The sequence below is a fragment of the Elephantulus edwardii genome, unplaced genomic scaffold, assembly GCF_000299155.1.
Source record: "Elephantulus edwardii isolate Elephantulus edwardi_28Jun2011 unplaced genomic scaffold, EleEdw1.0 scaffold00266, whole genome shotgun sequence".
In the NCBI taxonomy this organism is placed as follows: domain Eukaryota; kingdom Metazoa; phylum Chordata; class Mammalia; order Macroscelidea; family Macroscelididae; genus Elephantulus; species Elephantulus edwardii.
The window spans coordinates 3,469,590-3,482,233 of NW_006400016.1; the positions used below are offsets into that span (position 1 = coordinate 3,469,590).

General features: G+C 42.8%; 1 pseudogene; it reads left to right on the forward strand.

The window, feature by feature from the left end:
• The first annotated feature begins 4,640 nt into the window (after positions 1 to 4,640).
• LOC102843223 lies at positions 4,641 to 5,008 on the forward strand (annotated as a pseudogene).
• Positions 5,009 to 12,644: the final 7,636 nt, after the last annotated feature.

Genomic DNA, 12,644 nt, shown 5'->3' on the forward strand with positions numbered 1-12,644 from the left:
GGTCTTCGCTCATTAGTGTTCAAGGCCTCAAACCTGTTCCTGAGATGATTCTGAAATTCAGGTGGTATGAAATCAAAGTCATATTTTGGCTGCATCCATTATGCTAATAAATAAGGTACTAATTAAAGGTTATGCTGATCTCTACCAGTTGGGTCAACTCAAGAACCCCGGGTGCACTGAGGTCTGGTCCCTGGCCATCTCCATGACTGGCGGTGGATGAACCCTTTTCAGAAGCAGATCACTTAGGCCTTTTTTCTTTTCCTCTGTGTTAGCCTATAAGCTCTGCTGAAATGTGTTCAGCATCACAGCAACAAGCATGTGAGGTCCATTGACTGAGAATCAAAGTCTCCCCAGTGGAAGCTGAGGATTCCGACATTGTCCCACACTAATCCCCCAACTAAATGTACTAAATGAAAATCTATTTCTTTTTTTATTTTATTTCACTGTGTGTGTGTGTGTGTGTGTGTGTGTGTGTGTGTGTGTACCGTCAAATCAGATCTGACTGGTACAGGAGGAGATTATTCCTCCTTCTCCAGCAGAGCACCTGGTGGATTCGAACCATGTACCTCTGAGATTGCAGTGCAGCTTCTTGCCACTAGGCCACCAGAGCTCGCCTGAAAATCCATTTCTAATATTCATCAAGGGCGCCCTGGTGGCTTATTGGTAAGAAGCTGCCCTGCCATCACAAAAGCATGTGGTTTGATCTACCAGATGCCCCGTGGGACAAGAATGGACCATCTCCTCCTATGTAATTTACTGCCTCTGAAAATCCACAGGAGGGTCAGCTATGGGTCATTTCCAACCAACAACAAAACAACAACAACAACAATATTCATCATGATAACGAAGTCGCTGGTGATTCTCAAAGAACACGTTGAAGCCATTGTAGTAGTAACTTCCTATGGAACATGGCTTTGGATCAGATGCTGGCTGACCATCCTGGACAACCAGCAGTCCCCAGGGTGCTGTTTAAATGACACATGACTTTATAACACACTGTGCCTTATTGGGCTTCTTAGGAATGGACTCTGAATGGAGAGTTACACTCAGCAGGTTAGAATGATTCCTCAGGACCGGTTAGTGGCACAAAGAATTAAAACCTCAGCTGGTAATGGAAAGACTGGAGATTGGAATTAATATAGAGGCATCTCCAAAGAAAATCCTAGCAATCTAGTTCTAAAATTAATTGATGTTGCTGTTACTTGATGTGCTATCAAGCTGTAACCAACCTGTAGATGATTTTGAGAGGTTGTAAATTGCATGGGAAGAGTTGCTCATCTTTCTCACATGGACAGGTGATGGATTTGAACTGCCTGCCTTTGCACTTTTGGCACAACTTTTCACCACTAGGTAAAAAGAGCATCAGAGCTCCAAAATAAAGAAAAAAATATAGAGAAATAAATAGATAAGTAGATTGATGTTATTATGTACCATAAGTTCTGAAATGACTCAGAGCTGACCCTCCAATGGGTTTTCCAAGGCGGTTAATTGCATGAAAGGCGATTGCCCATCTTTCTCCCACAGGATTCAAATTGCCTGCATTTAGGTAGACAAATAGCTAGGAATTAGTCACTGGAAACCCTGTGGCTCCCAGTTTACACACATGAGATTTTCATGAGTTGGAGTTAACTGGAGGTAATTGGTTGTTTTTGTTGTTGTTATTGTTTGTTATCACTTTTTATTTTTAATTCAGAAGACTAGAATTTAAACAAAATAGAATAACAAATATATCTAGACTCTTGCCTTTATGTTATCATCTACTGGGAATACCATGTGACATTAATGTGCAACTGGTTTTTAATTTGACTTTCAGGAGACACACCTATTGGGAAGTGAGTGGCAGAGGATTGAACACAGGCATAGTATTGCACTAAGGAGGCCCCAGACAGCACCATGAAGCGCTGTGGATCTGGGATGGCCCCTCAGAATTGTCCCTAACTGAGACAAGGGGACCAAGCCTTGTTTGGATACATCTGGAACTTTGTAGTCGTTGGCCAAGGGTTACCCACCGAGTGTAATTCTTGGGGAAGGGGAAATTGGAGGAAGTCATTGTCCCTGCAGAGTAGAAGATGTCTCCAAGGTGGGAGGGGCAGTGGCAGTGATGGGGCTCACTTACATACAGAAGTGTTGATTACATAAGCACAAATAAGACTGTGAGGAATTGAGTTCTTCACAGACAGAGAAAAGTATAAAGTCTTTTGTAAGTAAGTTTTGCTGAAGATTATTCAAAATTGGCTGGAACAGTGCATTAACCAGGAATTGTCAGAAATTCAAGCAGGCTTCAGAAGAGGCCAGGCCATGGCACGAGGAATACCATTGCTCATGTCGGATGGCTCTTGGCTAAAAGCAGAGAGTGCCAGAAACATGCTTACTTGCATTTTCTGACTATACAAATTCATTCAGCTGTGTGAATGATAATAAATTATGGATAACAATGAAAAGAATGGGAATCACAGAACACTTAATTGTGCTCATGAAACTGCCTATCTTCCTCTCTCAAAGTACCAGGTGGGCTCAAACCCCCAGCTTCACAATTAGCAGCCTGACATCCTGCACACTATGCCAACAGGCTCTGGTGACCTCACTGAGGCTCCACATACTGGGGAGGAAGGCAATAATAAAATTCAAACTCATTGCTGTCGAGTTGATACTAGCTCATAGCTGACCCTTTATTGGGTTTCTCTGGCTGTAAATCACAGAAATCATCCATCTTTCTCCTGTGTTGTTGCTGGAGGATTTGAGCTCCCAGAGAGGCATCACCTTTGGGCTAGAAGTGCAACTCCCTACAGATTATGCCATCAGAGCTCCCTAAAGAACACGAAGGAAAGTTAAAATTCTATCAAGAGAAACTAGAAGGAATTACTGGAGGGAAAGCACAGTTAGTTCTATTTCCCACCAATTACTCAAGGAGGGTTAACAGTGTTATTTTATTCTTGATATCAATATTAAATAACCTAAAACCAGCTATGTGATATCATCTCACCCCAGTAACAATAGCAAAGTTCAAAAGAGCAGCAAACAATAAATACTGGTAAAGTTGTGGAAAGATTGAAACCCTTATTCACTTCCGGTGGGAGTGTGAAATGGTGCAACCACTATGGAAGATGGTTTGGCAGTCTCTCAAAAAGTTGGAAATAGAGATACCAATTTGATCCAGCAGTTGCACTACTAGGAATATACCTTAAAGAAATGAGAGCTGCCACCCAAACAGATATAGGCACATCCATGTTTATTGATGCATGATTTAGACTGGCAAAAAGATGGAAGCAACCCAAGTGCCCATCAACAAATGAATGGATAGGAAAACTATGGTAGCACTGAAAAACAAGTAACTAATAAAATATTACCCAACATTAGTGACCCTGGAGGACATTATACTGAGTGAAATATCCCAATCACCAAAGGACAAATACTGCATAACATCGCTGCTATAAAACAGGACTGACATGGGGGTTAGGGAGAAACTAAGAAAAGAGGGGATAATGAACCCTGCATTGGAACAGATGAGGGAAAGATCTGCTTAAAAGGAATGAATATATGATTAGGCATTAATTGTATGACAACAGTCCAGAATAAGAGGAAAGTGGACTGGGGGAGAGGTTGAGGGAGGGAGAAGATTATGCAACAATGAAGGAATTTTTTTTTTCACTTTATCCATACCACAGTATTTTTATTTGCTCCATATGCACAGTATTTTTATTTGCTCCATATGCATTCAGGCAATGTTCTTTTCAGTGACTTATGCTGCTGAGAGCTAGACAATGAATAAGGATGACAGAAGAATTGATGCCTTTGAACTGTGGTGCTGGAGAAGAGTACTGAATATCCCATGGACTGGTGAAGTAACTGTAGCTTTTCACCTCTTTGCGACCTGGATTCACTGCAAGGTTCTTCTTAACAGAAGATAGCCAACTTCATGTTCTCCCCAGATCTCATCTGATTGAGGCCTGCTATTTGAAGGGTTACCCTGGCCTCTGCAATGGTAATGGGGGTCGTCGAACCTGGGTATCTTCAATCTTCAGCAGCCAGGCCTAAGATGTCAGCTGGGATGGGGACTGGGTTTGGTACAGGGGCTAGCTAACCTACTGCAGCTAGGTGCCAAAGGGCAGTGGTGTCCTAGAGATAGGACAAGGCCATGTTGGAGGGTGAGAGTCAGGGCAGCAGTTAGTCCAAGGACCTTCTTTGCCACACTTGAAGAATGCACCAAGAGGTAACTGGCTCATTGAATGAGGAGGTGTTTTCTCATGAATTTATTTTTTAAAGTGCACTGAGGAAGTAGAGAAGAAAATTTACCACTGTGAATGAATGAAAAATCCAACGTTTCTGTAAACTTTCATTAAAATCACTAATTATATTTCATGAAAATATAATAATTAATTAACCACTGGTTCAAGTATGGGTTAAAAAAACCCAATGGTCAATCACTGTTGGAATAAGAAGGGGATTATGACACATACCCATTTTGTTTCTGTGTTGTTCACAATAGTAGAGAGATGGAAACAACCCAAGTGCCCATCAGCAAATGACTGGATAGAGAAGTTGTGGTACATTTGCACAATGGAATATTATGCAGCACTGAAAACAATGCACTGGCGCCGAGGGACGAGGGACGAGGTAGGGTAGGGGGCGGTTCTTGGTCCACGCCGCCCCTCGCCCCGCAGTGTCCTTTGCCACCGCTGCCATGGGAGTGCAGGTGGGGAGCATCAGCCCCAGAGACCCGCGCACCTTCCTGAAGCGAGGCCAGACCTGCTTGGTGCACTACACGGGCGATGCTCGAAGATGGAAAGAAATCTGATTTCTCACGCTACAGAAACAAGCCCTTTAAGTGTATGCTAGCAAGCAGGAGGTGATCCGAGGCTGGGAAGAAGGCATGGCCCAGATGAGTGTGGGTCAGACAGCCAAACTGACCATCTCCCCAGACTACGCCTCCGGGGCCACTGGGCACCCAGGCATCATCCCGCCAAACGCCATTCCCGTCTTCGACTTGGAGCTTCTAGAACTGGAATGACGGGCATGGCCTCCTCCCTTAGCTCCTCGTTCCCGGATCTGGCGCCTCCAACACGTGCAGTGACTCCACTCCATAAACATCTGCTCCAGCTGAGTGTGTTCTGTCTCTTAGCTTTGCTTCTGACACCTCCGTTTCCTCTTCCTCTCTCTCCTCATATATGTATGTTGACTTAAACGATATGCCATCAACCTCAGATTATTAAATTTATTTTTTGTTTTGGTTTTGGGGTGAAGATTTAGTTTCAGTCTTTTGGGTCTAGGTTCCAGTTAAGCATATGATTCGGTGTTAACAGCACAAACAGTGGGTTCACTTTGGAATAGGACTCAGTGGGATGGGGAGGGTTTGGGGGGAGGGGCGCAAGAAACTATTTTATTGTATTTTTTGGATGAAATTTTTATTATATATTAAACATTCTTGCTGCTGCTGCGCTGCCATCTGTAGCAGATGTGTGGCGCTGTTGAGGGCTGAACTGTTCTCCACGTTGAGGAGATGTCAGAGGGTTGAATTATAAGCCCTCCCAGAACTGAAGGGCGAAGGGCAGGGCCTTCAGAGCCTTCGCCTCCCCGAGCTGGTCCCACCCGCTACCTCTCCTCAGACCCTCCGTCTTTCTCAAGCAGATTGCTTTCACTGCTGTGTCGGACACTACGGGGATCTGTGCCCGGGCGAGCAGGGGCCTCGGAAGCTGCCTTTGTGGCCTGGCTTATATAATTTTAATTTTAATTTATTTTTGTTGTTGTTGTTGCCATCCTGTGTTTTTTTCTAATGGATTTTCAGGACTTTTGTAAACTCAAAACTATCAAAGCTCAACCACTTCCTAAATTTTCAGAACTTTAATTGAAAGCTTAAATTGAAGGTGCTGTTTGTAGACACGTAACCACCCAATGAAAGCCCAGCCATCAAGACAAATCCTTGAGTCGTCTCTTCAGAAAATGATGCTGGTCATCACAGCTTCAGCATCTCCCGCTGCTGACCTCAGTTTCCTGGCTTCCCTCCCCCTCTTCCGCCCCTCTGCTGTCCTGTGTAGTGATTTAGTGAGAGAAATTGGCGCTCTTCCCCTCCCCCCATCTGCACCACATAGGAGTTTCAAGTTTTATTATTGCAATAAAAGTGCTTTATGCTGGCTTTTCTCAAAAAGAAAAAAAACAAACAAACCACCAATGAACTTTTAAAACATGGAAAGCCTGGAGGACATTATGCTGAATGAAATATCTCAATGACAAAAGGACAAATACTGCACAGCACCACTGTTATAAAGCAGGTCTGACATGGGTTGTTGGAAGGAGAATAGGATAAGAGTGGAGAGATAATGACCATTGCATTGCAACATATGAAAGAAAGAACTGTCTTAAAGGGATATATGGTTAGGCGTTACGCATACGACAACAGCCCAGAATAAGAGGTATCATTGCAAAGAGGACTGCGGAGGTAGGGAGGCAGGTAGGTAACTCTCCAACAACGAATGAATGTTTTTTCAAAAAAATGAACTAAGGAAGAAGGAAAGAAGGGAGGGGGTAAAATGTGCAACAAGGAATGAATGAAATCTAACTTCTCTGTAAACTTTCATTAAAATCACAATTAAAAGAAAAAATTTTTTAATAAAACCCAAAAGGACAAATACTGCAAAACACCACTATCATAAAATAGGACTGAGATGGGGGGGGGGTGTTGGGAAGAGACTGGGAAAAGAGTGAATAGATAATGAACATTGCATAGAACAGAGGGGAAGAACTGTCAGGAAGGAATGTATGACTAGGCATTAGATGTACAACAACCACCACCTAGAACAAGAGGAGCATTGCGAGGTGGGCTGGAGGAGGTGGAGCATTGGGAGAAGAAAATGTGCAACAGGAAATTAAAAAGAAAAGAATATTGCAGAAAAAAGGGAACAGGATCTTCAAATGAACACAGAAATTATAATTTATCTGGAAAATGTTAAAAAGAAATTAAAGATAACTGAAGAAAATAATTTCACAGCATCTGAAAAAAAAATATATTCATGCATACAGGCTTTGGTTTCCAAGTGGTAAGAAATTCCACTGCAATCCCAAAGGCACATGGTTCAAATCCACTAACTGCTCTACAGGAGAAGAATGGGATGTGTGTGTATGTGTGTGTAGCTCTGATAGTCTAGTGGCAAAATGCTGCACTGCAATTCTGAAGGCACGTGGTTTGAGGCCACCAACTGCTCCACGGGAGAAAGACTGGCGATCTCCTCACCAGCTACAGATCAGTTCCGACTCTATGGTACACAACAACAACAACAACAACATATATGTACACACACACACACACACACGTTGTGTATCATAGGTGCTGTAGACTCGGAGCTGAACCTCCAGCGGGGTTTCAGAAGCAGTAAATTGCATGGGAGTTAAGTGCCCATCTTTCTCCTGAGGAGCAGTTGTTGGCAGCACATATCACAATTCACGGCAGCTGTATGTGCACTAGAGTAGAACTGCATTCCAGGGGGTTCTCAATGACTAGTCTTGCAGTAGATCATCATTACGACTTTCATTTGAGGTGTCTCTGGGTGGATCTGAACCATCAACTTTTCAGTCAAGTGCATACCTACCTGTTCACATTACTCAGATTTTCTCTCTGTATACCTATACTCAGCATCTTCTCCTTTGGATCTATGAGTCAGAATCCCCTGGATGGCATTTTGTGTGTGTGTGTGTGTGTGTGATCTGTAGCTATTGAATTGATTGCAAAATCGTTTCTAAATCATGACAACCCCATGTGTTACTGAGTAGAAGCATAGAACTAGAGAATTGTGCCATTGGGCTGTCTTGGCTGTAATCATTATGGAAGTAGATTGGCAGGTATTCCTCTTCAATACTGCTGGGTGGGTATGAATCACCAATATTAAAATGCAATTTGCTTCACAAGGACACACTCACAGAATACAGTAGTTATTCATGGCATCGCCCCCAGGACTCACACAGACACCACAACCTGTGGATGCTCGTCCCTAGAGAATGTAATATTTTCATATCCTCCCATTTATTTTAAATCATCTCTGTTATTGTCATGTTCCATCGAGTCAACTATGACTCATCGTAACCCTTTGAACAACAATTTTTAACCTTGTCCTATTCTGAGCCAACCTCACCATCTCTGACACACCTCACCCATTGCCACAGTCATGTCAATTCATCTTATTGAGGGTCTTTCTCTCTGCCTCTGACCTTCAAAATATGATATCCTTCTCTGGGGGTAAGCCCCTCTGACAACATGCCCAAAGTATAAAAGTCATCTCTAGATTACTTATTGATCCTTGGAGAAGAACAGCATGCTCAGAAGGGTGGACGGACAGCACAAGAGAGGGAGACCCCAGATGAGATGGATTGATACAGTAACTGGGGAGATGGGGATTGGTGTGTTGGAATTAGTGAGACTGGCTCAGGACAGGGAAGGGTTCAGAGTTGCTGTACATAGGGTTGATATACACCACAGGTGACTCAATGGCACATAAAAACAATACATACTATGACAGGTTTGGAAGCAGGAGTGGCATCCACTTCTTAAATAACATGCCTCTGAAAACTCTATGAACTTTGATAAATGTCGATAGTTGGAAGGGGGCTGCAGGCATTTTTGTTCATAGGGTCACTATGAATTGTGCTCAACTCGAAGGCAATCAACAACAACAAATTACTTATAATACTTAACATAATGCAAATGCTATTGAATCATCTCTAGATTACCTATGATACTGAACCCAAAGTAAATAGTATTGAAGAGCATTTTATGTTTTAATGAGCTCTCATGGGTTATGGTATTTTATGATTTGAGCTGGTGAGAGAAAAGGCAACAGCTTGAATTCCCCAAAATATTCCTGAAAAGAACAAAGTCAGAATACTCCTATTTCTTGATTGCAAACCTTCCTTCTAATACCGTTTTCAAGGCTGTATGGTACTGGGACATAGATCAAGAAGATAGACTTGAGAGTCAAGAAACAAACATAGCTACATGGTCAATTTATTTTATTTTCTTGTTTGGCTTTGAAGAACAGAAATTATATTTTCTCACATTTTATAGGAGACTGGAAGCTTGACTTCAGACACCAGTCCTAAGAGAAAGCTGTCTGTCTTTTGGCTCTGGGGTTAGGTTTTTGTTTCAGCTCCCGCAGCCCCAGGGTTCCTTGTTGCCTCAGTGATCTTCACATGATGTCTATATTTTCTGTTTATGCTTCCTTCTACATCTAATGTGATCTCTTTAGAACTCAGGAGTGATTGGCTTGAGGATTTACCCTACACAATAGGACCTTATTCACACAACAAAGAAAACTCTATTCTCAAACTGAGATTACATTCACAGAGACAGGTTTCAGTTCCAACACGTTTTGGGAAGTGGTGGTGGTACAATTAATTGATAACATCTTTCTTGAGTGGCTAAGCACAGGGAAGAAAGCTCAAGCCTGAGCTCAAATAGAACAAGACTTCATCCAAACATTACCATTTACTGACTGACCATCCAAGTAGATTTAACTGGTTGGTTAGACCTCAAGAGAGAAATGTGTGGGGAGTCATCGTCAGGCAGGATTGAGGACTGCTGACTTCAGAAGCTGTAGGATCCAAGGCAGGCAGAGGCCAAGAAACAGTTCATATTTCAGGCTTCATTCAGAGACTGACAAATCCAAGGTAATGACCTTGGATAATGACTAGCAGGCTAAGGCTTCAAGGTCTTAGTAGGTCATGAGTCAGATTCAGGATTGGACAAAAAGCTCTCACTTTGTCAGAGAGTCCATATAGATATTCAGTGCAGGTCACACACCCTGACACAGAAGGAAGCCAAACAAAGAAGACAGATGCCACATGAAGATCTCTGAGGCACCAGGAACACTGGGGCTGCAGGAGCTGAGACAAGAATCTAACCCCAGAGCCTGTTAGACAGCTTTCTCCTAGCGCTGGTAATCTCTCTCCTACATCAGTGGAGGCTGATATCTCTCTATCTAGAACTGTCTCCAATCTTGCCTCATTAATATCACAGAGGTTGGAATTTACGACACATATTATATTATATTTTATATTAAAGCTCAATATCAAGGAAAAAAGATTCTTACACTGGGCCAACTGGCAGCATCATGATAGATTGTGAAGAGACTGAGATTGTTAACAGCTTTAATTTGCTTGGCTCCTCAATCAACACTCTTGGAACCACAGCCAGGAAATGAAAATATGAATTGTATTGGGAAAGTCTGCTTTCAGAGACCTCTTCAAAGTACTGAAGAGCAACGATGTCAGTCTGGAGACTAAGGTGCACCTGATACAGGCCATTGTTTTTGCAATTACTTGCTATGCATCAGAGCTGGACAATAGCTAGGGATGATAGAAGGAGAATTGATGCCTTTGAACTGTGGCGCTAGAGAAGAGTATTGAGTATACCATGGACTGCTAAGAGAACAAAAAGGTTCATTTTGTATAGGGTGAAACCAGGCTTCTCCTTGGAGGCAAGGATTCTGAAGCTTTGTCTGGCACACTTTGGACATGTTGCAAGGAGAGACCAGTCCTTACAGAAGGATACCATGCTTGGGTGGGTAAAGAGACAGTGCAGGAGAGAAAGACCCTTGATGAAATGGATTGATTCAATGACTAGGGTAATACGGGTAGCTTGGTCAGAGACAACAAAATTGGCACAGGATAGAGCAGGCTTTAGGGCTGTTGTACATAGCGTCTCTATGAGTCACAGATGACTCGATGGCACATAACAACAACATATATTATTGTAATATATTCTATTCTATTCTATTCTATTCTATTCTATTCTATTCTATTCTATTCTATTCTATTCTAATTCTATTCTATTCTTGTATTAATCATTATTCTATTTATTATGTATCTCTGGTGGCCTAGTGGCAAGAAGCAGCATTGCAATCCCGCAGGCATGTGGTTCAAGGCTACTACCATATGCTCTGCAGGAGGATGGGCAATCTCCTCCCTTAATGATCTTAATAATCTCCTCTAAAAACCTGCCAGAGGATTAGCTATGGTTTGCTTTTGACTTGACAGTACACATTCTATTATTATTCTATTCTATTCTATTCTATTCTATTCCAGATGACACACCCCTGCTTGCTGAAACTGAGGAGGACCTGAAGCGCTTGCAGCAGAAGGTCAAGGACTGCAGCCTTCAATATGAATTGAGGCTCAATATCAAGAAGACAAAAATTCTCACCACTGGGCCAACTTGCAGCATCAGGATGGATGGTGAAGAGATTGAGCTTGTTTACAGCTTTAGTTTGCTTGGCTCCACAGTCAATACTCCTGGCACCAGCAGCCAGGGAAGTCTGCTGTTAGGGACCTCTCCAAAGAACTGAAGAGCAATGGTGTCAGTCCAAGGTGTTCCTGATACAGGCCATGGTCTTTGCAATCAGAGAGCTAGAACATAACTAAGGAGGATAGAAGGAGAATTGATTCCTTTGAGCTGTGGTGTTGGAGAATAGTATTGAATATACCCTGGACTGCTAAGAAAAAGAACAGGTTTGTCCTGTTGTTGTTGCTGTGTTGTTGTTAAGTGCTGTCAAGTCGTAAGTGACTCGTAGCGACCCTATGAACCAAAGTCCTCCTCAACATTTGTGTGACTTTCATCCTTTCTCCAGGTTCATAGGGTTTCCAGAGGCAAGGTATTGCAGAAGTGGATGCCACTCCTGCTTCCCAGCTTGTTTTAATCAGGGAGTTCCACCAAAACACTGTCCACCATGGGTAACCATTAACGCATTTGACACATCAGTGTCACAGCGTTCAGCTTCAAAGCGAACACAAGTTACCTCTGTACGGCAAGTGGACACACCAGAACTATACAACCTAGAAGAATGTTTGAACAAAAACAATGAAAAACAGGCCTGAGGGCCAGGGATTAAAAGTCACCCACCTTTGGCTTGGTAGCATCACTTTCTGTCCACTAGGCCAACTGATCTCTCTCTATGGTCAAGTTATTGTTGTTAAGTGCCGTAGAGTCGTAGGTGACTCATAGCAACCCTATGAACGAAAGTCTCGAACACTTGTGTGTCTCTCATCCTCTCTCCAGGTTCATAGGGTTTCTGGAGGTAAGCTATTACAGAAGTGGATGCTACTCCTCTTTTCAATACAATTCATCCCAGAGAAGGTTAAACCAGGCTGCTCCTTGGAGGCAAGGATTCTAAAGCTTTGTCTGACATACTTTGGATGTATTGCAAGGAGGGACCAGTCTTTGGAAAAAGATGTCATGCTGGGGAGGGTGGAGGGACAGCGCAGGAGAGGGAAGACCCTCTGAGATGAGATGCATTGATTCAGTGACTGGGGTAATAGGGGTGGGTGTGTAGGAGGCAGTGAGGTTGGCAGGATAGAGCAGAGTTTAGGGCTGTTGTGCATAGGGTCGCTATGAGTCACAGGTGACTCGACGGCACGTAACAACAACAACAGGATCATGGCCAGATTGGCACACAATATTAACCACCACAGGGCCTGATGAATGTACGTCTATACAAGTGGTTGTCAAAGGCCTTTTCTGCATCAATTGATAGGATCATGTGGTTCTGGTTCTTTGCTTTGTTAATGTGATGAATGACATTGATTGTTTTTCTTATGTTGAACCATTCTTGCATCCCTGTTATGAATCCCACTTGGTCATGGTGAATTATTTTTTTTTATGTATC